The 25,956-nt window shown below is 50.9% G+C and overlaps 1 protein-coding gene across 1 annotated transcript in view; it reads right to left on the bottom strand.

Moving 5' to 3' along the window:
- LOC139572792 (E3 ubiquitin-protein ligase RNF19A-like) overlaps positions 1–24,986 on the bottom strand; it is a 59,542-nt gene extending 34,556 nt beyond the window's left edge. Inside the window, exon 1 of the mRNA XM_071395563.1 lies at positions 24,830–24,986. The gene's annotated coding sequence lies outside the window, so the exon portion shown is untranslated. The remainder of the gene's footprint in view (positions 1–24,829) is intronic.
- Positions 24,987–25,956: the final 970 nt, after the last annotated feature.

The following is a 25,956-nucleotide window of genomic DNA, read 5'->3' as shown; positions in this document are numbered from 1 at the left end:
TGTTCCAACCGGAGAATTCCTTTGTCTTCAGAAATGCAATGGAACGCAAGCTACCTCTCATGTGAATGTGCATGACCAGCTCGTGGCACTCTGCCAGACCTCTGACTCAATCCCCTCTCATTCCCCCCTCCTTAATAGTAGAAGCATCAAACAAGGTTCTAAAGACTGTTGACATCTAGTGGAAGCCTTAGGAAGTGCAATATGACCCCATTTCCACTGTATCTTGGATAGGCAAAGAGTTGAAAAACTAAAAACCTCAGATTTCCCACTTCCTGGTTGGATTTTTTCTCAGGTTTTTGCCTGCCTTATGAGTTCTGTTATATTCACAGACATCCTTCAAACAGTTTAAGAAACTTCAGAGTGTTTTCTATCCAAATCTACTAATAATATGCATATTCTAGCATTTAGGACAGAGTAGCAGGCAGTTTACTCTGGGCACTTTTTTATTCAAGCTACTCAATACTGCCTCCCTGTCCCAAAGAAGTTAAAGGGTTCCCACTAGATACCACAGCCACAAGGTAGGTGAAGAGCCTGCTGCATACCTGTTCCTGGTTAACATCCCACTTCCTGTGAATGGTAGAACTGTAGCTCACCACCGCCAACACTTGGTCTGGAACGTAATTAGTTAGCCAGCGTGAGCTAACTACCGAGCTAGCATACGAACTCTGTAGCACGGACTAGATCCTCCATATGACGTTGAGGAAAAAGTGCATTTTGGGTAGTTTAGAAAACTTCCGGATATAAATTCATGTAATAACCCGAAAACACAACTATGTTTGTACTTCTAGGTAACCGGATGGTGACTACAACTAAGTTACTAAGTCTCTGAGCACAGTAGGTGCACAGTAGGTTCTCTACACCGGTGAGGAGAAACTCCTTCCTCCTGCCTTTACTCTCCAGACCGCTCTGCTGCGTGTATGTTACTGGAATCCAGTCGTAATCTGCCGCTTAAATAAACACAGGAAAATATGTTTTCTAAAACATGGGCGCGTGACGCAGGAACAGCAACTCATAATGAAGCGTGCCTCAGAGGATGATTACCTTTCACCATACAACTGCAGGAAGATACGATCTAGCATCACCACCCTTCGACAAGCTGAGAGCTCATCCCATCCACCTCCCGTCCACCTCCCCCCCAGACCTCCCGTCCACCCCCCCCCCCAGACCTCCCGTCCACCTTCCCTCCCCAGACCTCCCGTCCACCTCCCCCCCAGACCTCACGTCCCATCATGTGATCTCAAATGCCCTGAGACTCAGTCACAACAGATCTACTGGGACTCAGACAGTTAAGTTCTCTCCATAGAGCTCTTAAGTTCTCTAGAAGAGCTCTTGATTTCTCTCCATAGCTCTCCAGAAACACTTGAGAAGTCAAAAGAGCCTTCTTCCCTGTGAAAGAATGATGTGAGGGACTGGAGTCCTGACAGAGAGAACATGTAGATCTGAATAGGAAGTGAATTTGTTGACAGTGGCCCACAGACATTGACTCACTGGCTAACGTTCAAAACCACACAGTGGATTACTGGACCTTTAGAACACCCAGAGAGTCATTTCCCAAACCTGTTACCGCTGGTTAAATATTTACTGACTGACCCTCAGATACAACAGGGAGGGTTGTCTCCTGACTGACTGACCCTCAGATACAACAGGGAGGGTTGTCTCCTGACTGACTGGCCCTCAGATACAACAGGGAGGGTTGTCTCCTGACTGACTGGCCCTCAGATACAACAGGGAGGGTTGTCTCCTGACTGACTGACCCTCAGATACAACAGGGAGGGTTGTCTCCTGACTGACTGGCCCTCAGATACAACAGGGAGGGTTGTCTCCTGACTGACTGACTGACTCTCAGATACAACAGGGAGGGTTGTCTCCTGACTAACTGGCCCTCAGATACAACAGGGAGGGTTGTCTCCTGACTGACTGGCCCTCAGATACAACAGGGAGGGTTGTCTCCTGACTGACTGACCCTCAGATACAACAGGGAGGGTTGTCTCCTGACTGACTGACCCTCAGATACAACAGGGAGGGTTGTCTCCTGACTGACTGACCCTCAGATACAACAGGGAGGGTTGTCTCCTGACTGACTGACCCTCAGATACAACAGGGAGGGTTGTCTCCTGACTGACTGACCCTCAGATACAACAGGGAGGGTTGTCTCCTGACTGACTGGCCCTCAGATACAACAGGGAGGGTAGTCTCCTGACTGACTGACTGACTCTCAGATACAACAGGGAGGGTTGTCTCCTGACTGACTGACCCTCAGATACAACAGGGAGGGTTGTCTCCTGACTGACTGGCCCTCAGATACAACAGGGAGGGTTGTCTCCTGACTGACTGACCCTCAGATACAACAGGGAGGGTAGTCTCCTGACTAACTGGCCCTCAGATACAACAGGGAGGGTTGTCTCCTGACTGACTGACCCTCAGATACAACAGGGAGGGTTGTCTCCTGACTGACTGACCCTCAGATACAACAGGGAGGGTAGTCTCCTGACTAACTGGCCCTCAGATACAACAGGGAGGGTTGTCTCCTGACTGACTGGCCTCAGATACAACAGGGAGGGTTGTCTCCTGACTGACTGACCCTCAGATACAACAGGGAGGGTTGTCTCCTGACTAACTGGCCCTCAGATACAACAGGGAGGGTTGTCTCCTGACTAACTGGCCCTCAGATACAACAGGGAGGGTTGTCTCCTGACTGACTGGCCCTCAGATACAACAGGGAGGGTTGTCTCCTGACTGACTGACCCTCAGATACAACAGGGAGGGTTGTCTCCTGACTGACTGGCCCTCAGATACAACAGGGAGGGTTGTCTCCTGACTGACTGACCCTCAGATACAACAGGGAGGGTTGTCTCCTGACTAACTGGCCCTCAGATACAACAGGGAGGGTTGTCTCCTGACTAACTGGCCCTCAGATACAACAGGGAGGGTTGTCTCCTGACTGACTGACCCTCAGATACAACAGGGAGGGTTGTCTCCTGACTAACTGGCCCTCAGATACAACAGGGAGGGTTGTCTCCTGACTGACTGACCCTCAGATACAACAGGGAGGGTAGTCTCCTGACTAACTGGCCCTCAGATACAACAGGGAGGGTTGTCTCCTGACTAACTGGCCCTCAGATACAACAGGGAGGGTTGTCTCCTGACTAACTGGCCCTCAGATACAACAGGGAGGGTTGTCTCCTGACTGACTGGCCCTCAGATACAACAGGGAGGGTTGTCTCCTGACTAACTGGCCCTCAGATACAACAGGGAGGGTTGTCTCCTGACTAACTGGCCCTCAGATACAACAGGGAGGGTTGTCTCCTGACTGACTGGCCCTCAGATACAACAGGGAGGGTAGTCTCCTGACTGACTGACCCTCAGATACAACAGGGAGGGTTGTCTCCTGACTGACTGACCCTCAGATACAACAGGGAGGGTTGTCTCCTGACTGACTGGCCCTCAGATACAACAGGGAGGGTTGTCTCCTGACTGACTGGCCCTCAGATACAACAGGGAGGGTTGTCTCCTGACTGACTGACCCTCAGATACAACAGGGAGGGTTGTCTCCTGACTGACTGACCCTCAGATACAACAGGGAGGGTTGTCTCCTGACTGACTGACCCTCAGATACAACAGGGAGGGTTGTCTCCTGACTGACTGACCCTCAGATACAACAGGGAGGGTTGTCTCCTGACTGACTGGCCCTCAGATACAACAGGGAGGGTTGTCTCCTGACTAACTGGCCCTCAGATACAACAGGGAGGGTTGTCTCCTGACTGACTCTCAGATACAACAGGGAGGGTTGTCTCCTGACTGACTGGCCCTCAGATACAACAGGGAGGGTTGTCTCCTGACTGACTGGCCCTCAGGTACAACAGGGAGGGTTGTCTCCTGACTGACTGGCCCTCAGATACAACAGGGAGGGTTGTCTCCTGACTGACTGACCCTCAGGTACAACAGGGAGGGTTGTCTCCTGACTGACTGGCCCTCAGATACACCAGGGAGGGTTGTCTCCTGACTGACTGACCCTCAGGTACAACAGGGAGGGTTGTCTCCTGACTGACTCTCAGATACAACAGGGAGGGTAGTCTCCTGACTGACTGACCCTCAGATACAACAGGGAGGGTTGTCTCCTGACTGACCGACTGGCCCTCAGATACAACAGGGAGGGTTGTCTCCTGACTGACTGGCCCTCAGATACAACAGGGAGGGTTGTCTCCTGACTGACCCTCAGATACAACAGGGAGGGTTGTCTCCTGACTGACCGACTGGCCCTCAGATACAACAGGGAGGGTTGTCTCCTGACTGACTGGCCCTCAGATACAACAGGGAGGGTTGTCTCCTGACTGACCCTCAGATACAACAGGGAGGGTTGTCTCCTGACTGACTGACCCCCAGATACAACAGGGAGGGTTGTCTCCTGACTGACTGGCCCTCAGATACAACAGGGAGGGTTGTCTCCTGACTGACTGACCCTCAGATACAACAGGGAGGGTTGTCTCCTGACTGACTGGCCCTCAGATACAACAGGGAGGGTTGTCTCCTGACTGACCCTCAGATACAACAGGGAGGGTTGTCTCCTGACTGACTGACCCCCAGATACAACAGGGAGGGTTGTCTCCTGACTGACTGGCCCTCAGATACAACAGGGAGGGTTGTCTCCTGACTGACTGACCCTCAGATACAACAGGGAGGGTAGTCTCCTGACTCCAGTAGCCAGATACAACAGGGAGGGTTGTCTCCTGACTCCAGCAGCCAGATACAACAGGGAGGGTAGTCTCCTGACTCCAGTAGCCAGATACAACAGGGAGGGTTGTCTCCTGACTCCAGCAGCCAGATACAACAGGGAGGGTAGTCTCCTGACTCCAGTAGCCAGATACAACAGGGAGGGTAGTCTCCTGACTCCAGTAGCCAGATACAACAGGGAGGGTAGTCTCCTGACTCCAGTAGCCAGATACAACAGGGAGGGTAGTCTCCTGACTCCAGTAGCCAGATACAACAGGGAGGGTAGTCTCCTGACTCCAGTAGCCAGATACAACAGGGAGGGTAGTCTCCTGACTCCAGTAGCCAGATACAACAGGGAGGGTAGTCTCCTGACTCCAGCAGCCAGATACAACAGGGAGGGTAGTCTCCTGACTCCAGTAGCCAGATACAACAGGGAGGGTAGTCTCCTGACTCCAGCAGCCAGATACAACAGGGAGGGTAGTCTCCTGACTCCAGTAGCCAGATACAACAGGGAGGGTTGTCTCCTGACTCCAGTAGCCAGATACAACAGGGAGGGTAGTCTCCTGACTCCAGTAGCCAGATACAACAGGGAGGGTAGTCTCCTGACTCCAGTAGCCAGATAAAACAGGGAGGGTTGTCTCCTGACTCCAGTAGCCAGATACAACAGGGAGGGTAGTCTCCTGACTCCAGTAGCCAGATACAACAGGGAGGGTAGTCTCCTGACTCCAGTAGCCAGATACAACAGGGAGGGTAGTCTCCTGACTCCAGTAGCCAGATACAACAGGGAGGGTAGTCTCCTGACTCCAGTAGCCAGATACAACAGGGAGGGTTGTCTCCTGACTCCAGTAGCCAGATACAACAGGGAGGGTTGTCTCCTGACTGACTGACCCTCAGATACAACAGGGAGGGTTGTCTCCTGACTGACCCTCAGATACAACAGGGAGGGTTGTCTCCTGACTGACCCTCAGATACAACAGGGAGGGTTGTCTCCTGACTGACTGACCCTCAGATACAACAGGGAGGGTTGTCTCCTGACTGACTGACCCTCAGATACAACAGGGAGGGTTGTCTCCTGACTGACTGACCCTCAGATACAACAGGGAGGGTAGTCTCCTGACTAACTGGCCCTCAGATACAACAGGGAGGGTTGTCTCCTGACTAACTGGCCCTCAGATACAACAGGGAGGGTTGCCTCCTGACTAACTGGCCCTCAGATACAACAGGGAGGGTTGTCTCCTGACTGACTGGCCCTCAGATACAACAGGGAGGGTTGTCTCCTGACTAACTGGCCCTCAGATACAACAGGGAGGGTTGCCTCCTGACTAACTGGCCCTCAGATACAACAGGGAGGGTAGTCTCCTGACTAACTGGCCCTCAGATACAACAGGGAGGGTTGTCTCCTGACTGACTGGCCCTCAGATACAACAGGGAGGGTTGTCTCCTGACTGACTGGCCCTCAGATACAACAGGGAGGGTTGTCTCCTGACTGACTGGCCCTCAGATACAACAGGGAGGGTTGTCTCCTGACTGACTGGCCCTCAGATACAACAGGGAGGGTTGTCTCCTGACTGACTGACCCTCAGATACAACAGGGAGGGTTGTCTCCTGACTGACTGACCCTCAGATACAACAGGGAGGGTTGTCTCCTGACTGACTGGCCCTCAGATACAACAGGGAGGGTTGTCTCCTGACTGACTGGCCCTCAGATACAACAGGGAGGGTTGTCTCCTGACTGACTGACCCTCAGATACAACAGGGAGGGTTGTCTCCTGACTGACTGACCCTCAGATACAACAGGGAGGGTTGTCTCCTGACTGACTGACCCTCAGATACAACAGGGAGGGTTGTCTCCTGACTAACTGGCCCTCAGATACAACAGGGAGGGTTGTCTCCTGACTGACTGACCCTCAGATACAACAGGGAGGGTAGTCTCCTGACTGACTGACCCTCAGATACAACAGGGAGGGTTGTCTCCTGACTGACTGGCCCTCAGATACAACAGGGAGGGTTGTCTCCTGACTGACTGGCCCTCAGATACAACAGGGAGGGTTGTCTCCTGACTGACCCTCAGATACAACAGGGAGGGTTGTCTCCTGACTGACTGGCCCTCAGATACAACAGGGAGGGTTGTCTCCTGACTGACCCTCAGATACAACAGGGAGGGTTGTCTCCTGACTGGCCCTCAGATACAACAGGGAGGGTTGTCTCCTGACTGACTGGCCCTCAGATACAACAGGGAGGGTTGTCTCCTGACTGACTGGCCCTCAGATACAACAGGGAGGGTTGTCTCCTGACTAACTGGCCCTCAGATACAACAGGGAGGGTTGTCTCCTGACTCCAGCAGCCAGATACAACAGGGAGGGTAGTCTCCTGACTCCAGTAGCCAGATACAACAGGGAGGGTTGTCTCCTGACTGACTGGCCCTCAGATACAACAGGGAGGGTTGTCTCCTGACTCCAGCAGCCAGATACAACAGGGAGGGTAGTCTCCTGACTCCAGTAGCCAGATACAACAGGGAGGGTTGTCTCCTGACTCCAGTAGCCAGATACAACAGGGAGGGTAGTCTCCTGACTCCAGCAGCCAGATACAACAGGGAGGGTAGTCTCCTGACTCCAGCAGCCAGATACAACAGGGAGGGTAGTCTCCTGACTCCAGCAGCCAGATACAACAGGGAGGGTAGTCTCCTGACTCCAGCAGCCAGATACAACAGGGAGGGTAGTCTCCTGACTCCAGTAGCCAGATACAACAGGGAGGGTAGTCTCCTGACTCCAGTAGCCAGATACAACAGGGAGGGTAGTCTCCTGACTCCAGCAGCCAGATACAACAGGGAGGGTTGTCTCCTGACTCCAGTAGCCAGATACAACAGGGAGGGTAGTCTCCTGACTCCAGTAGCCAGATACAACAGGGAGGGTAGTCTCCTGACTCCAGTAGCCAGATACAACAGGGAGGGTTGTCTCCTGACTCCAGCAGCCAGATACAACAGGGAGGGTAGTCTCCTGACTCCAGCAGCCAGATACAACAGGGAGGGTTGTCTCCTGACTCCAGTAGCCAGATACAACAGGGAGGGTAGTCTCCTGACTCCAGTAGCCAGATACAACAGGGAGGGTAGTCTCCTGACTCCAGTAGCCAGATACAACAGGGAGGGTAGTCTCCTGACTCCAGTAGCCAGATACAACAGGGAGGGTAGTCTCCTGACTCCAGTAGCCAGATACAACAGGGAGGGTAGTCTCCTGACTCCAGTAGCCAGATACAACAGGGAGGGTTGTCTCCTGACTCCAGTAGCCAGATACAACAGGGAGGGTAGTCTCCTGACTCCAGCAGCCAGATACAACAGGGAGGGTAGTCTCCTGACTCCAGCAGCCAGATACAACAGGGAGGGTAGTCTCCTGACTCCAGTAGCCAGATACAACAGGGAGGGTAGTCTCCTGACTCCAGTAGCCAGATACAACAGGGAGGGTTGTCTCCTGACTCCAGTAGCCAGATACAACAGGGAGGGTAGTCTCCTGACTCCAGTAGCCAGATACAACAGGGAGGGTAGTCTCCTGACTCCAGTAGCCAGATACAACAGGGAGGGTAGTCTCCTGACTCCAGTAGCCAGATACAACAGGGAGGGTAGTCTCCTGACTCCAGCAGCCAGATACAACAGGGAGGGTAGTCTCCTGACTCCAGTAGCCAGATACAACAGGGAGGGTAGTCTCCTGACTCCAGCAGCCAGATACAACAGGGAGGGTAGTCTCCTGACTCCAGTAGCCAGATACAACAGGGAGGGTAGTCTCCTGACTCCAGTAGCCAGATACAACAGGGAGGGTAGTCTCCTGACTCCAGTAGCCAGATACAACAGGGAGGGTAGTCTCCTGACTCCAGCAGCCAGATACAACAGGGAGGGTTGTCTCCTGACTCCAGTAGCCAGATACAACAGGGAGGGTAGTCTCCTGACTCCAGCAGCCAGATACAACAGGGAGGGTAGTCTCCTGACTCCAGCAGCCAGATACAACAGGGAGGGTTGTCTCCTGACTCCAGTAGCCAGATACAACAGGGAGGGTAGTCTCCTGACTCCAGTAGCCAGATACAACAGGGAGGGTAGTCTCCTGACTCCAGTAGCCAGATACAACAGGGAGGGTAGTCTCCTGACTCCAGTAGCCAGATACAACAGGGAGGGTAGTCTCCTGACTCCAGTAGCCAGATACAACAGGGAGGGTAGTCTCCTGACTCCAGCAGCCAGATACAACAGGGAGGGTAGTCTCCTGACTCCAGTAGCCAGATACAACAGGGAGGGTAGTCTCCTGACTCCAGTAGCCAGATACAACAGGGAGGGTAGTCTCCTGACTCCAGCAGCCAGATAAAACAGGGAGGGTAGTCTCCTGACTCCAGTAGCCAGATACAACAGGGAGGGTAGTCTCCTGACTCCAGTAGCCAGATACAACAGGGAGGGTAGTCTCCTGACTCCAGTAGCCAGATACAACAGGGAGGGTAGTCTCCTGACTCCAGCAGCCAGATACAACAGGGAGGGTAGTCTCCTGACTCCAGTAGCCAGATACAACAGGGAGGGTAGTCTCCTGACTCCAGTAGCCAGATACAACAGGGAGGGTTGTCTCCTGACTGACTGACCCTCAGATACAACAGGGAGGGTTGTCTCCTGACTCCAGTAGCCAGATACAACAGGGAGGGTTGTCTCCTGACTCCAGCAGCCAGATACAACAGGGAGGGTTGTCTCCTGACTCCAGTAGCCAGATACAACAGGGAGGGTAGTCTCCTGACTCCAGTAGCCAGATACAACAGGGAGGGTTGTCTCCTGACTCCAGTAGCCAGATACAACAGGGAGGGTTGTCTCCTGACTCCAGTAGCCAAATACATTGATGGACAACATAGTTGGGCCCACTAGCTCCAAATGAGCCACCAAGCTTAGACACTGACACCAGACTGACAGGCCCAGTCCAGAACCACAACGATACCGCCGGTGTCATAATGAAACCAGACTGACAGGCCCAGTCCAGAACCACAACAATACGGTCGGTGTCATAATGAAACCAGACTGACAGGCCCAGTCCAGAACCACAACGACACGGCCGGTGTCATAATGAAACCAGACTGACAGGCCCAGTCCAGAACCACAACAATACGGTCGGTGTCATAATGAAACCAGACTGACAGGCCCAGTCCAGAACCACAACGACACGGCCGGTGTCATAATGAAACCAGACTGACAGGCCCAGTCCAGAACCACAACAATACGGTCGGTGTCATAATGAAACCAGACTGACAGGCCCAGTCCAGAACCACAACGACACGGCCGGTGTCATAATGAAACCAGACTGACAGGCCCAGTCCAGAACCACAACGACACGGCCGGTGACATAATGAAACCAGACTGACAGGCCCAGTCCAGAACCACAACGACACGGCCGGTGACATAATGAAACCAGACCGACAGGCCCAGTCCAGAACCACAACGATACGGCCGGTGTCATAATGACACCAGACCGACAGGCCCAGTCCAGAACCACAACGATACGGCCGGTGTCATAATGACACCAGACCGACAGGCCCAGTCCAGAACCACAACGATACGGCCGGTGTCATAATGAAACCAGACTGACAGGCCCAGTCCAGAACCACAACGATACGGCCGGTGTCATAATGAAACCAGACTGACAGGCCCAGTCCAGAACCACAACGATACGGCCGGTGTCATAATGACACCAGACTGACAGGCCCAGTCCAGAACCACAACGATACGGCCGGTGTCATAATGACACCAGACTGACAGGCCCAGTCCAGAACCACAACGATACGGCCGGTGTCATAATGAAACCAGACCGACAGGCCCAGTCCAGAACCACAACGATACGGCCGGTGTCATAATGAAACCAGACCGACAGGCCCAGTCCAGAACCACAACGATACGGCCGGTGACATAATGACACCAGACCGACAGGCCCAGTCCAGAACCACAACGATACGGCCGGTGTCATAATGAAACCAGACCGACAGGCCCAGTCCAGAACCACAACGATACGGCCGGTGTCATAATGAAACCAGCCTGACAGGCCCAGTCCAGAACCACAACGATACGGTCGGTGACATAATGACACCAGACTGACAGGCCCAGTCCAGAACCACAACGACCACAGTCATACCAGCAGACCACAGTCATACCAGCAGACCACAGTCCTAACAGCAGACCACAGTCCTAACAGCAGACCCCAGTCCTAACAGCAGACCGCAGTCCTAACAGCAGACCGCAGTCCTAACAGCAGACCGCAGTCCTAACAGCAGACCACAGTCCTAACAGCAGACCACAGTCCTAACAGCAGACCACAGTCATAACAGCAGACCACAGTCATAACAGCAGACCACAGTCATAACCTAACTGGAGAGAGCAAAGTGGCCACATTCTTATCCTGCTCTGGTCAATTCAGCCCTTCTGCACATTCCTCTGCTGCTGTGGGGAAAGGAGTGGCACGTGGCCAGGGCTTTAGTGGGAAGGGGTGGCACGTGGCCAGGGGTTTAGTGGGAAGGGGGGACAGACAGGACAGCCAGCCAGGCCAGGTCATTAGTGGGAAGTGGGGACAGACAGGACAGACAGGCCAGGGCATTAGTGGGAAGTGGGGACAGACAGGACAGCCAGGCAGGCCAGGGCATTAGTGGGAAGTGGGGACAGACAGGACAGGCAGGCCAGGGCATTAGTGGGAAGTGGGGACAGACAGGACAGGCAGGGCATTAGTGGGAAGTGGGGACAGACAGGAAGTGGGAAGTGGGGACAGAAAGCCAGGCCAGGGCATTAGTGGGAACAGACAGGACAGGCAGGATAACAGTAGAATGATTGATGTGGTCTAGAGATGGAGTTGATCAGTCCATCCCAGCTCCACTACTCACTGACCAAGCGTGGAGTAAGGCTAGCTACAGGTTCTCCGGGTTAACCTAGCTACAGGTGCTCCGGGTTAACCTAGCTACAGGTGCGGCCGGGTTAACCTAGCTACAGGTGCGGCCGGGTTAACCTAGCTACAGGTGCGGCCGGGTTAACCTAGCTACAGGTGCGGCCGGGTTAACCTAGCTACAGGTGCTCCGGGTTAACCTAGCTACAGGTGCTCCGGGTTAACCTAGCTACAGGTGCTCCGGGTTAACCTAGCTACAGGTGCTCCGGGTTAACCTAGCTACAGGTTCTCCGGGTTAACCTAGCTACAGGTGCGGCCGGTTTAACCTAGCTACAGGTGCGGCCGGTTTAACCTAGCTACAGGTGCGGCCGGGTTAACCTAGCTACAGGTGCGGCCGGGTTAACCTAGCTACAGGTGCGGCCGGGTTAACCTAGCTACAGGTGCTCCGGGTTAACCTAGCTACAGGTGCTCCGGGTTAACCTAGCTACAGGTGCTCCGGGTTAACCTAGCTACAGGTGCGGCCGGTTTAACCTTGCTACAGGTGCGGCCGGTTTAACCTAGCTACAGGTGCTCCGGGTTAACCTAGCTACAGGTGCTCCGGGTTAACCTAGCTACAGGTGCTCCGGGTTAACCTAGCTACAGGTGCTCCGGGTTAACCTAGCTACAGGTGCTCCGGGTTAACCTAGCTACAGGTGCTCCGGGTTAACCTAGCTACAGGTGCTCCGGGTTAACCTAGCTACAGGTGCGGCCGGTTTAACCTAGCTACAGGTGCGGCCGGTTTAACCTAGCTACAGGTGCGGCCGGGTTAACCTAGCTACAAGTGCGGCCGGGTTAACCTAGCTACAGGTGCGGCCGGGTTAACCTAGCTACAGGTGCGGCCGGGTTAACCTAGCTACAGGTGCGGCCGGGTTAACCTAGCTACAGGTGCGGCCGGGTTAACCTAGCTACAGGTGCGGCCGGGTTAACCTAGCTACAGGTGCGGCCGGGTTAACCTAGCTACAGGTGCGGCCGGTTTAACCTAGCTACAGGTGCTCCGGGTTAACCTAGCTACAGGTGCTCCGGGTTAACCTAGCTACAGGTGCTCCGGGTTAACCTAGCTACAGGTGCTCCGGGTTAACCTAGCTACAGGTGCGGCCGGTTTAACCTAGCTACAGGTGCTCCGGGTTAACCTAGCTACAGGTGCTCCGGGTTAACCTAGCTACAGGTTCTCCGGGTTAACCTTGCACATCTACCTACATGTACATATTACCTCAACTAAACAGTGCCCCCGCACATTGACTCTGTACTGGTACCCCTCTCATTCAGGCCAAAGAGTTTAATCAAACCAGAAAATCTTGTTTCTCATGGTCTGAGAGTCTTTAGGTGCCTTTTGGCAAACTCCAACCAGGCTGTCATGTGCCTTTTACGGAGGAGTGGCTTCCGTCTAGCCACTCTACCATAAAGGCCTGATTGGTGGAGTGCTACAGAGAAGGTTGTCCTTCTGGAAGGTTCTCCCATCTCCACAGAGAAACTCTAGAGCTCTGTCAGAATGACCATGGGGTTCTTGGTCACCTCCCTGATCAAGACCCTTCTCCCCCGATTGCTTAGGTTTGGCCGGGAGGCCAGCAGTCTTGGTGGTTCCAAATTTCTTCCATTTATGAATGATGGAGGCCACTGTGTTCTCGGGGACCTTCAATGCTGCAGAACTTTTTTGTTGCCCTTCCCCAGATCTGTGCTTCGACACAATCCTGACTCTGAGAGGTCTGAATACTTTCTGAATGCACTGTATTAGCAGAGTTACTGAAGGACAGGGACATCTGCCAAGTCTATAGATTTATACTGTACATAACACTCAGATGCCATCTGACTGTCAGGCGTGTAAAGGGTTATAGCGTCTCTATATGATACGTACAGTATAACTCAGATACTATCTGACTGTCAGCCGTGTAAAGGGTTATAGCGTCTCTATATGATACGTACAGTATAACTCAGATACCATCTGACTGTCAGCCATGTAAAGGGTTAGTGTTTCTCTATATGATACGTACAGTATAACTCAGATACCATCTGACTGTCAGCCGTGTAAAGGGTTATAGCGTCTCTATATGATACGTACAGTATAACTCAGATACTATCTGACTGTCAGCCATGTAAAGGGTTAGCGTCTCTATATGATACGTACAGTATAACTCAGATACCATCTGACTGTCAGCCATATAAAGGGTTATAGCGTCTCTATATGATACGTACAGTATAACTCAGATACCATCTGACTGTCAGCCGTGTAAAGGGTTATAGCGTCTCTATATGATACGTACAGTATAACTCAGATACCATCTGACTGTCAGCCATGTAAAGGGTTATAGCGTCTCTATATGATACGTACAGTATAACTCAGATACCATCTGACTGTCAGCCATGTAAAGGGTTAGTGTTTCTCTATATGATACGTACAGTATAACCCAGATACTATCTGACTGTCAGCCGTGTAAAGGGTTATAGCGTCTCTATATGATACGTACAGTATAACTCAGATACCATCTGACTGTCAGCCATGTAAAGGGTTATAGCGTCTCTATATGATACGTACAGTATAACTCAGATACTATCTGACTGTCAGCCATGTAAAGGGTTATAGCGTCTCTATATGATACGTACAGTATAACTCAGATACCATCTGACTGTCAGCCATGTAAAGGGTTAGTGTTTCTCTATATGATACGTACAGTATAACTCAGATACCATCTGACTGTCAGCCGTGTAAAGGGTTATAGCGTCTCTATATGATACGTACAGTATAACCCAGATACTATCTGACTGTCAGCCATGTAAAGGGTTATAGCGTCTCTATATGATACGTACAGTATAACTCAGATACCATCTGACTGTCAGCCATGTAAAGGGTTAGTGTTTCTATATGATACGTACAGTATAACCCAGATACTATCTGACTGTCAGCCGTGTAAAGGGTTAGTGTTTCTCTATATGATACGTACAGTATAACTCAGATACCATCTGACTGTCAGCCATGTAAAGGGTTATAGCGTCTCTATATGATACGTACAGTATAACCCAGATACTATCTGACTGTCAGCCATGTAAAGGGTTATAGCGTCTCTATATGATACGTACAGTATAACTCAGATACCATCTGACTGTCAGCCATGTAAAGGGTTAGTGTTTCTCTATATGATACCTACAGTATAACTCAGATACCATCTGACTGTCAGCCATGTAAAGGGTTATAGCGTCTCTATATGATACGTACAGTATAACCCAGATACTATCTGACTGTCAGCCATGTAAAGGGTTATAGCGTCTCTATATGATACGTACAGTATAACTCAGATACCATCTGACTGTCAGCCATGTAAAGGGTTAGTGTTTCTCTATATGATACCTACAGTATAACTCAGATACCATCTGACTGTCAGCCATGTAAAGGGTTATAGCGTCTCTATATGATACGTACAGTATAACTCAGATACTATCTGACTGTCAGCCATGTAAAGGGTTAGCGTCTCTATATGATACGTACAGTATAACTCAGATACCATCTGACTGTCAGCCATGTAAAGGGTTATAGCGTCTCTATATGATACGTACAGTATAACCCAGATACTATCTGACTGTCAGCCATGTAAAGGGTTATAGCGTCTCTATATGATACGTACAGTATAACTCAGATACCATCTGACTGTCAGCCATGTAAAGGGTTATAGCGTCTCTATATGATACGTACAGTATAACTCAGATACTATCTGACTGTCAGCCATGTAAAGGGTTATAGCGTCTCTATATGATACGTACAGTATAACTCAGATACTATCTGACTGTCAGCCATGTAAAGGGTTAGTGTTTCTATATGATACGTACAGTATAACTCAGATACCATCTGACTGTCAGTCATGTAAAGGGTTATAGCGTCTCTATATGATACGTACAGTATAACCCAGATACTATCTGACTGTCAGCCATGTAAAGGGTTATAGCGTCTGTATAATGGGCTAATAGCATAGTCATATTTGGAGTCTCATGTGAGGTATAATAATAATAATATACTGTATACACTCAAATATTACTGCCCACTACATGTACGATACAAACATATGTGCAGCAAAGACAAATGAAAACATCACAATCCATTGTTCTGTTGTTAAAGCCACTATGACAAATAGAAGAGGAACGTTTCCAATCCCAACAAAGACAGCAGTCTCCCTCCCTCCTCTCCTCACTCGCTGTAAAGGAGAGGAAATGAGGTAAGCACCCAGGCATCCCTGGTCCTGCTACGCTGGGGAAGCATGGAAGAGATGGGAGAAACAGAGGACTGAGGAGAGGAAAGAGGGAGGGGAGGGAGAGGTAAACTTGACTGATCCCTGAAGAAATACTCCACCCGTAAAGAAACACTCCACCCGTAAAGAAACAATCCTTCAGTAAAGAAACACTCCACCCGTAAAGAAACACTCCACCCGTAAAGAAACAATCCTTCAGTAAAGAAACACTCCACCCGTAAAGAAACACGCCTTCCGTAAAGAAACACCCCACCCGTAAAGAAACACGCCTTCCGTAAAGAAACACCCCACCCGTAAAGAAACACGCCTTCCGTAAAGAAACACCCCACCCGTAAAGAAACACCCCACCCGTAAAGAAACACGCCTTCCGTAAAGAAACACCCCACCCGTAAAGAAACACCCCACCCGTAAAGAAACACGCCTTCCGTAAAGAAACACCTCACCCGTAAAGAAACACCCCACCCGTAAAGAAACACTCCACCCGTAAAGAAACACTCCACCCGTAAAGAAACACCCCACCCGTAAAGAAACACGCCTTCCGTAAAGAAACACTCCTACCGTAAAGTCAGGGACAGCCAGAGAAGCAGGATAAACATACAGCTAACAGCTCCTATAAATTGTGTCGTGCAGATCAGACCAGGGGGAATCCCCCCCACCCCTACTCAACCCCACCCAAGCTGTTAAAAATATCCCTCAGTAAAAGACGGATAAGTCAATGTGGGAAAAGTAAGCCCCCCTCCCAAAAAAACAGACCAGCAGCTCAAATGCTCACACATTGAGACCTCATATCAGAGGCAGTAGGCCTCATCTTTACACTGACGCACATTTGAGCAGGTGTGAGTTGACGTGACAAGGCCTTTAGGTTTTCCCTTGAAGCTGATAGCTGTTCCAGAGAATCTGTGGAGGGCAGAGGAAGAGAACCTTCAGGAGTACCTCGAGGGCCCCTGAAAAGGTCCTGACATGAGGCTTCAGAAGTACCTCGAGGGCCCCTGAAAAGGCCCCGACATGAGAGCCTTCAGGAGTACCTCGAGGGCCCCTGAAAAGGCCCCGACATGAGAGCCTTCAGGAGTACCTCGAGGGCCCCTGAAAAGGCCTCCGACATGAGGCTTCAGGAGTACCTCGAGGGCCCCTGAAAAGGTCCCGACATGAGGCTTCAGAAGTACCTTGAGGGCCCCTGAAAAGGTCCCGACATGAGAGGCTTCAGGAGTACCTCGAGGGCCCCTGAAAAGGCCCCGACATGAGAGGCTTCAGGAGTACCTCGAGGGCCCCTGAAAAGGTCCCGACATGAGAGCCTTCAGGAGTACCTCGAGGGCCCCTGAAAAGGTCCCGACATGAGAGCCTTCAGAAGAACCTTGAGGGCCCCTGAAAAGGCCCCGACATGAGAGGCTTCAGGTTTCTGTTTAACAAGAGGACACTGACAACAAAAAGACAAAGTCAGCTGAGTTCAGAAAGGAACAGAACGAGCATCTGAAAAAAAGACTAATAGGCATTACATTACCCCGTCCATAACTATAAAAAATAAAAAACAGATTTTTGGTCTATATCACCCAGCCCTAGATTAGGTTCTGTTTGGCCCAGGCTATATCACCCAGCCCTAGATTAGGTTCTGTTTGGCCCAGGCTATATCACCCAGCCCTAGATTAGGTTCTGTTTGGCCCAGGCTACATCACCCAGCCCTAGATTAGGTTCTGTTTGGCCCAGGCTACATCACCCAGCCCTAGATTAGGTTCTGTTTGGCCCAGGCTATATCACCCAGCCCTAGATTAGGTTCTGTTTGGCCCAGGCTACATCACCCAGCCCTAGATTAGGTTCTGTTTGGCCCAGGCTACATCACCCAGCCCTAGATTAGGTTCTGTTTGGCCCAGGCTACATCACCCAGCCCTAGATTAGGTTCTGTTTGGCCCAGGCTATATCACCCAGCCCTAGATTAGGTTCTGTTTGGCCCAGGCTACATCACCCAGCCCTAGATTAGGTTCTAAACCCTACCAGAACCATCTTCAACCCTCGTCTCTCTGCCAGATGTTAAACACCTCAAAATAGGCTCAGTGTTGTTGCTTCTGTAGCGAGAGAGCCACAATATGGAGGTGATCTGGTCCTCTGCAAACAGCAGTCTGAACCCACATCATTAACCTGCCTGTTCAGGGATGACCCTGCCTGTTCAGGGATGACCCTGCCTTACCTGGTCCTCTGCAAACAGCAGTCTGAACCCACATCATTAACCTGCCTGTTCAGGGATGACCCTGCCTGTTCAGGGATGACCCTGGCTTACCTGGTCCTCTGCAAACAGCAGTCTGAACCCCTCATCATTAACCTGCCTGTTCAGGGATGACCCTGCCTGTTCAGGGATGACCCTGCCTTACCTGGTCCTCTGCAAACAGCAGTCTGAACCCCTCATCATTAACCTGCCTGTTCAGGGATGACCCTGCCTTGCCTGGTCCTCTGCAAACAGCAGTCTGAACCCACATCATGACCCTGCCTGTTCAGGGATGACCCTGCCTGTTCAGGGATGACCCTGCCTGTTCAGGGATGACCCTGCCTGTTCAGGGATGACCCTGCCTTACAGGTCACAACATTTTCAACGTTGGCCCAATGTTTCAGATTTAAAAAAAAAGTTGAGCATTACTAGGCCTACTTGGACTCTATAATAAGATTTGGTAATATTTCCCAGACACCACCACTCTCATCCTGCTCTCAGCAGGCCCGCAGCTGTACACAGATAGCTGCTTGGTTGGCTCACATACGGTTCAGTGGAACACCCACCTTGAAATCCACTACAAACAATCTGTCAACAACGATATATTAGCCTGGGAAACAGAGCACTGTGAGGTCCACGGTTTAGGTTAGGACAAGACAACGATATATTAGCCTGGGAAAACAGAGCACTTACTGTATATAACCATGATATTACCTGGTACTCCCTGTATATAACCATGTTATTGCCTGGTACTTCCTGTATATAACCCTGTTATTACCTGGTACTCACTGTATATAACCATGTAATTACCTGGTACGTCCTGTATATAACCATGTTATTACCTGGTTCTCCCTGTATATAACCATGTTATTACCTGGTACTTCCTGTATATAGCCATGTTATTACCTGGTACGTTCTGTATATAGCCATGATATTACCTGGTACTTCTTGTATATAGCCACGTTATTTTTATTCGTTATTCACGGTGTCACTATTTCCATTTTCTCTTGTTGGAAATGGACCTGTAAACATTTCACTTAGTCTTCGCCCGTTGTTTACACCAGTTGTTTACACCAGTTGTTTACAAGTGAAGCATGTGAAAAATACAATGGAAGTTGATTAGAAATAGCAGCCATGTAAGCAGGCAGGCAGGCAGTGCCTGGACACATTTAGAGCGGTTTAATGCCAGATAAACTTGCAGCAGCTTGCTTGGCCACTAGCAGGCCTATATAAAGAACCTGTTAAATCTCAACACATCACGGTTAGGAGATGGAGTATTTTACACACTGAGCCGTGATGCCCTGCCCTGGGCCTCCGACGCCCTGCCCTGGCCCTCCGACGCCCTGCCCTGGCCCTCCGACGCCCTGCCCTGGCCCTCCGACGCCCTGCCCTGGCCCTCCGACGCCCTGGCCCTCCGACGACCTGCCCTGGCCCTCCGACGACCTGCCCTGGCCCTCCGACGCCCTGGCCCTCCGACGCCCTGCCCTGGCCCTCCGACGCCCTGCCCTGGCCCTCCGACGCCCTGGCCCTCCGACGCCCTGGCCCTCCGACGCCCTGCCCTGGCCCTCCGACGACCTGCCCTGGCCCTCCGACGCCCTGGCCCTCCGACGCCCTGCCCTGGCCCTCCGACGCCCTGCCCTGGCCCTCCGACGCCCTGCCCTGGCCCTCCGACGCCCTGCCCTGGCCCTCCGACGCCCTGCCCTGGCCCTCCGACGCCCTGCCCTGGGCCTCCGACGCCCTGCCCTGGCCCTCCGACGCCCTGGCCCGCCGACGCCCTGCCCTGGCCCTCCGACGCCCTGCCCTGGCCCTCCGACGCCCTGCCCTGGCCCTCCGACGCCCTGCCCTGGCCCTCCGACGCCCTGCCCTGGCCCTCCGACGACCTGCCCCTCCGACGCCCTGCCCCTCCGACGCCCTGCCCTGGCCCTCCGACGCCCTGCCCTGGCCCTCCGACGCCCTGGCCCTCCGACGCCCTGCCCTGGCCCTCCGACGCCCTGCCCTGGCCCTCCGACGCCCTGCCCTGGCCTTCCGACGCCCTGCCCTGGCCTTCCGACGCCCTGCCCTGGCCTCTGATGTCCATGTTGTAAAACAAAGGAACAGCAGAGATGGGTAGAATAAGGCAGCTTAGTTTTTTTTATTTATTAAAAGACACATGTTCCTCTGAAACTAGTCAGGCCAATAAAACAAATGGTACAGTCTGTTGGAAAAAAACTAATGCTATCCAATCATCATATCCAATCACGCTGTTTATTTACACCGAACTGAGCCCAGTGGTTTTCCATTGCATCTTCAATTAGTCCGCGGAGCAGTACGCCACAGGGCTCCACATACAGGGAGGTTCTGGAAACCCTCCGGGCCACTCAATCAGCCACGTCAGTGGCCCGCACGGGCAAGATCATTTTTGCTGTTGTTGTATTAAATGCCATTTTTCAATTATAGGCTATTTAAATGATGGACAATAAATCCTGCAGCAGTTATTCTATGTAGATTATTTAGGCAGCAAGAGAGCAGCTCTCAACCGGTTGACGGATGGAGCAGCCCACAGAACAAAGCACGACAGCGGATAAGACAGGAGGTAGGTAGGAACCCTTAGGCCCTGTCTGGGGGTGTCATCGGATGGGGCCACAGTGTCTCCCGACCCCTCCTGTCTCAGCCTCCAGTATTTATGCTGCAGTAGTTTGTGTCGGGGGGCTAGGGTCAGTCTGTTATATCTGGAGTACTTCTCCTGTCTTATCCGGTGTCCTGTGTGAATTTAAGTATGCTCTCTCTAACTCTCTCTTTCTCTCGGAGGACCATGCATCAGGACTACCTGGCATGATGACTCCTTGCTGTCCCCAGTCCACCTGGCCGTGCTGCTGCTCCAGTTTCAACTGTTCTGCCTGCGGCTATGGAACCCTGACCTGTTCACCGGACGTGCAACCTGTCCCAGACCTGCTGTTTTCAACTCTCTAGAGACGGCAGGAGCGGTAGAGATACTCTGAATGATCGGCTATGAAAAACCAACTGACATTTACTCCTGAGGTGCTGACTTGCTGCACCCTCGACAACTACTGTGATTATTATTATTTGACCCTGCTGGTCATCTATGAACATTTGAACATCTTAGCCATGTTCTGTTATAATCTCCACCCGGCACAGACAGAAGAGGACTGGCCACCCCTCATAGCCTGGTTCCTCTCTAGGTTTCTTCCTAGGTTCCTTCCTTTCTAGGGGGTTTTTCCTAGACACCGTGCTTCTACACCTGCATTGCTTGCTGTTTGGGGGTTTTAGGCTGGGTGTCTGTACAGCACTTTGAGATATCAGCTGATGTAAGAAGGGCTTTATCAATACATCTTATTGATTGACTGCAGTGCATCTCCTCCTCATGGGCTGCACCAGATTTGCCATTTCTTGCTGTGAGATGTTACCCCACTCTTCCACCAAGGCACCTGCAAGTTCCCGGACATGTCTGGGGGGAATGGCCCTAGCCCTCACGCTCCGATCCAACAGGTCCCAGACATGCTCAATGGGAATGAGATCCAGGCTCTTCGCTGGCCATGGCAGAACACTGACATTCCTGTCTTGCAGGAAATCACGCACAGAACGAGCAGTATGGCAGATGGCTCATCCTGGTCATGTCAGGATGAGCCTGCAGGAAGGGTACCACATGAGGGAGGAGGATGTCTTCCCTGTAACGCACAGCGTTGAGATTGCCTGCAATGACGACAAGCTCAGTCCGATGATGCTGTGACACACGGCCCCAGACCATGACGGACCCTCCACCTCCAAATCAATCCCGCTCCAGAGTACAGGCCTCGGTGTAACACTCATTCCTTCCACGATAAACGTGAATCCGACCATCACCCCCGGTGAGACAAAACCGCGACTCGTCAGTGAAGAGCACTTTTTGCCAGTCCTGTCTGGTCCAGCGATGGTGGGTTTGTGCCCATAGGTGACGTTGTTGCTGGTGATGTCTGGTGAGGGCCTGCCTTACAACAGGCCTACAAGCCTTCAGTCCAGCCTCTCTGTCTGGTGAGGACCTGCCTTACAACAGGCCTACAAGCCCTCAGTCCAGCCTCTCTCAGCCTATTGTGGACAGTCTGAGCACTGATGGAGGGATTGTGCATTCCTGGTGTAACTCGGGCAGTTGTTGTTGCCATCCTGTACCTGTCCCGCAGGTGTGATGTTCGGATGTATCGATCCTGTTGTTACATGTGGTCTGCCACTGCGAGGACGATCAGCTGTCCGTCCTGTCTCCCTGTAGCGTTGTCTTAGGCGTCTCACAGTACAGACACTGCAATTTATTGCCCTGGCCACATCTGCAGTCCTCAAGTAGATCCTTGCAGCATGCCTAAGGCACATTCACACAGATGAGCAGGGACCCTGGGCATCTTTCTTTTGGTGTTTTTAGAGTCAGTAGAAAGGCCTCTTTTGTGTCCTAAGTTTTCATCACTGTGACCTTAATTGCCTACCGTCTGTAAGCTGTTAGTGTCTTAACGACCGTTCCACAGGTGCATGTTCATTACTTGTTTCTGGTTCAATGAACAAACATGGGAAGCAGTGTTTAAACCCTTTACAATGAAGATCTGTGAAGTTATTTGAATTTTTACGAATTATCTTTGAAAGACAGGGTCCTGAGAAAGATACTTTTCTTTTGAAGCTCATCTCCTGAAGAACCTCTCCCTTTCTTTCTGTGTCACCACATACACACAACCGAGGCTGTGGGGGCAGCCAATAAATCCTCATGTAGAGGAACAGGCTCGGACCCTCAGCCTTCTGGTCTCAAGCCCAGCGAGCCATCAACTGTGCCACAAAAAACATTTATAAGAGAGAGTGGAATACTTAGAAACCTGGGTTGCTAGACAACTCCCGCCTTTCACACGACAGTTTCACAGCGCCTCTTAAAGGCTCACCACAGTGATTTCACAATCTACGCAAACGGCACTACGGAGCGCCATTCGCTTTGCGTTCCAGAAAATTCCATCACACAAAAGTACAGTGGCAGGTGGGAGGTGCACGCCCGTACCGATAGCTTCATTTTGCACAGACAAAACTGTGGTTCTACGCTATACATACAAAAGTATGTGGACACCCCTTCAAATTAGTAGATTTGGCTATTTGACCTTACTGAAGAGCTCAGTGACTTTCAACGTGGTACTGTCATAGGATGCCACCTTCCCAATAAGACAGTTCGTCATATTTCTGCCCCGGTCAACTGTAAGTGCTGTTATTCTGAAGTGGAAACGTCTACGAGCAACAATGACTCAACCGCGAAGTGGTAGGCCACACAAGCTCACAGAACGGGACCGCAGAGTGCTGAAGCGTGTAATGTCTGTCCCCGGTTGCAACACTCAGTACCGAGTTCCAAACTGCCTCTGGAAGCAACGTCAGCACAACAACTGTTGGTCGGGAACTTCATGAAATGGGTTTCCATGGCCGAGCAGCAGCACACAAGCCTAAGATCACCATACGCAATGCCAAGCGTCAGCTGGATTGGTGTAAAGCTCACCGTCATTGGACTCTGGAGAAGTGAAAAACGGTTCTCTGGAGCGATGAATCACGCTTCACCATCTGGTAGTCCGACGAACAAATCGGGGTTTGACGGATGCCAGTAGAACGCTACCTGCCCCAATGTATAGTGTCAACTGTAAAGTTTGGCGGAGAAGGAATAATGGTCTGGGGCTGTTTTTCATGGTTCGGGCCCCTTAGTTCCAATGAAGGAAAATCTTAACGCTACAGCATACAATGACATTCTAGACAATTCTGTGCTTCCATCTTTGTGGCAAAAGTTTGGGGAAGACCCTTTCCTGTTTCAGCATGACAGTGCCCCCGTGCTCAAAGCGAGGTCCATACAGAAATGGTTAGTCGAGAACAGTGTGGAATAACTTGACTGGCCTGCACAGAGCCCTGACCTCAACCCCATCCAACATCTTTGGGGTGAATTGTAACACCGACTGCGAGCCAGGCCTAATCGCCCGACATCAGTGCCCAACCTCACTAATGCTCTTGTGGCTTAATGGAAACAAGTCCCTGCAGCACACAGCAATGTTCCAACATCTAGTGGAAAGCCTTCCCAGAAGAGTCGAGGCTGTTACAGGGGGGGAAGCAACTCCAAATGAATGCTCATGATTTTGGAATATGATGTTCGACGAGCCGGTGGGAACATTCTTTTGGCTATGTAGTGTAGTTAGCCTCTATGAATACAAGTACTAGTTATAACATACTGTTACAGGGAAGCGCTCACCGGACAAAAACACACGGAAGTTATTGGATGCAACGTCCGTTCACGTCCGACACCAAAGTAATGAAACAGGCAGGTTTGTGAGGCTCGAACCCTCAACCTTCTGGTCCGAAGCCCGGCGCGTCATCAACAGCGCCACAGAAACATACCGGCACTTAAAAACTAGAGTCGCTACAATTACAATAATTATTACCTGGGCGCTGGACACTTTCTCCCCCCCAAAAAATCCCGATAGCACAGCAAAATATTTAGGAGCATATGCCCCCCAAAATGGTAGCACAGTAGTCATGTCAATAGCTTGTTTGATAACAACTTAAATCCACCGTCTGACCAAACATGAATATAACTAACCCCAATTAAAATACAAATAGGGTATTGATTATGTTCCATATCTGTAAAATGAAACACTGTCGCTACAAGAGGCAGACAGAGCAGAATCGGCCAGATGGATGTTTAGCTAGCTAGCTAACGTTAGGTTAGCAACAGGACGCCAACAACTGCATGGAATGTTCAGAAAGACAGCTTGCCAAAAAAAAAACGCCTTCAAGTATTGTTAACGTACCGTTTAACAACTGTAATGCCGTCTGTCCTGGTCAAATGTCAACAAAAAATTATTTCTCTTCAACAAACCGCCCCCCGAGAAATCCTTATTAAATATACTTTTCCTAGAGTCCGTCGCGTCCCACCTTCTTTCGCTCTGAGCTGATCAAAAGACAGGTCGCGTTCTCTTCCAAACAGAAAGTTCAAATCTTCTCGCGAGATCTCGACCAAGTCATCGTAACTCTGGAGTATGGCACGACAATATGTTTCCTTTCATATGAGAAATAACTAATACCCTTACATCAATCATGCAAAGTCCTATAGAGAGCAAACTTTGTAAATAGTCATGGTCATTTTTAAATACATACAGTGATAAAGTTGTAATTTACACAGAACGATCATCAAGAGCTACTCGATGTTACTGTTACAGTCCACAAAAGAGTCCTTTCACTGCGCCTACCATCATGGTTTACATTATTCACATGCTTCTCATAACTGTCAGAGTTGAGAGATGCTTTCCGGAAAACGTTCAGGCTTCAAGGAATGTGGTTGCCCATGTCACAGACATAAATCTGTCAGACCTGTCTGTCAAAGAGCCAAAATATCCAGGAGTTAAAAAGTGGAGAGGAGAGAGAGGATTCCCTGGTGTCAACTTGAGGCTCAGTCAGTCCGCAATATCTTTATGATAACTGACCTGGAATAAACAGAGTTTACTGTTGATGAGTTTTATAGCTGAAAGTAAAAGTTTAGTATTTTATTAGGATCCCCATTCGCTAAAATATGAATACACGCTTTTATACATTTATGCCTTAGCATTCCATGCATCACGTACTCATTATAACGGCAACACTGCAGCCATTCATTTTCTCATCTATTGCCATCCTTTGCTCTACTGTTACAATTGCTTTGTCTAAACAGGTCCTGATATCCTGATCTCACATTCACCTTGACTCCTGATATCCTGATCTCACAGCCACCTTGACTCCTGATATCCTGATCTTACAGCCACCTTGACTCCTGATATCCTGATCTCACAGCCACCTTGACTCCTGATATCCTGATCTCACAGCCACCTTGACTCCTGATATCCTGATCTTACAGCCACCTTGACTCCTGATATCCTGATCTCACATCCACCTTGACTCCCGA

This window comes from Salvelinus alpinus, chromosome 4, assembly GCF_045679555.1.
Source record: "Salvelinus alpinus chromosome 4, SLU_Salpinus.1, whole genome shotgun sequence".
NCBI classification, from domain to species: domain Eukaryota; kingdom Metazoa; phylum Chordata; class Actinopteri; order Salmoniformes; family Salmonidae; genus Salvelinus; species Salvelinus alpinus.
This window is presented reverse-complemented; position numbering and strand designations above follow the sequence as displayed.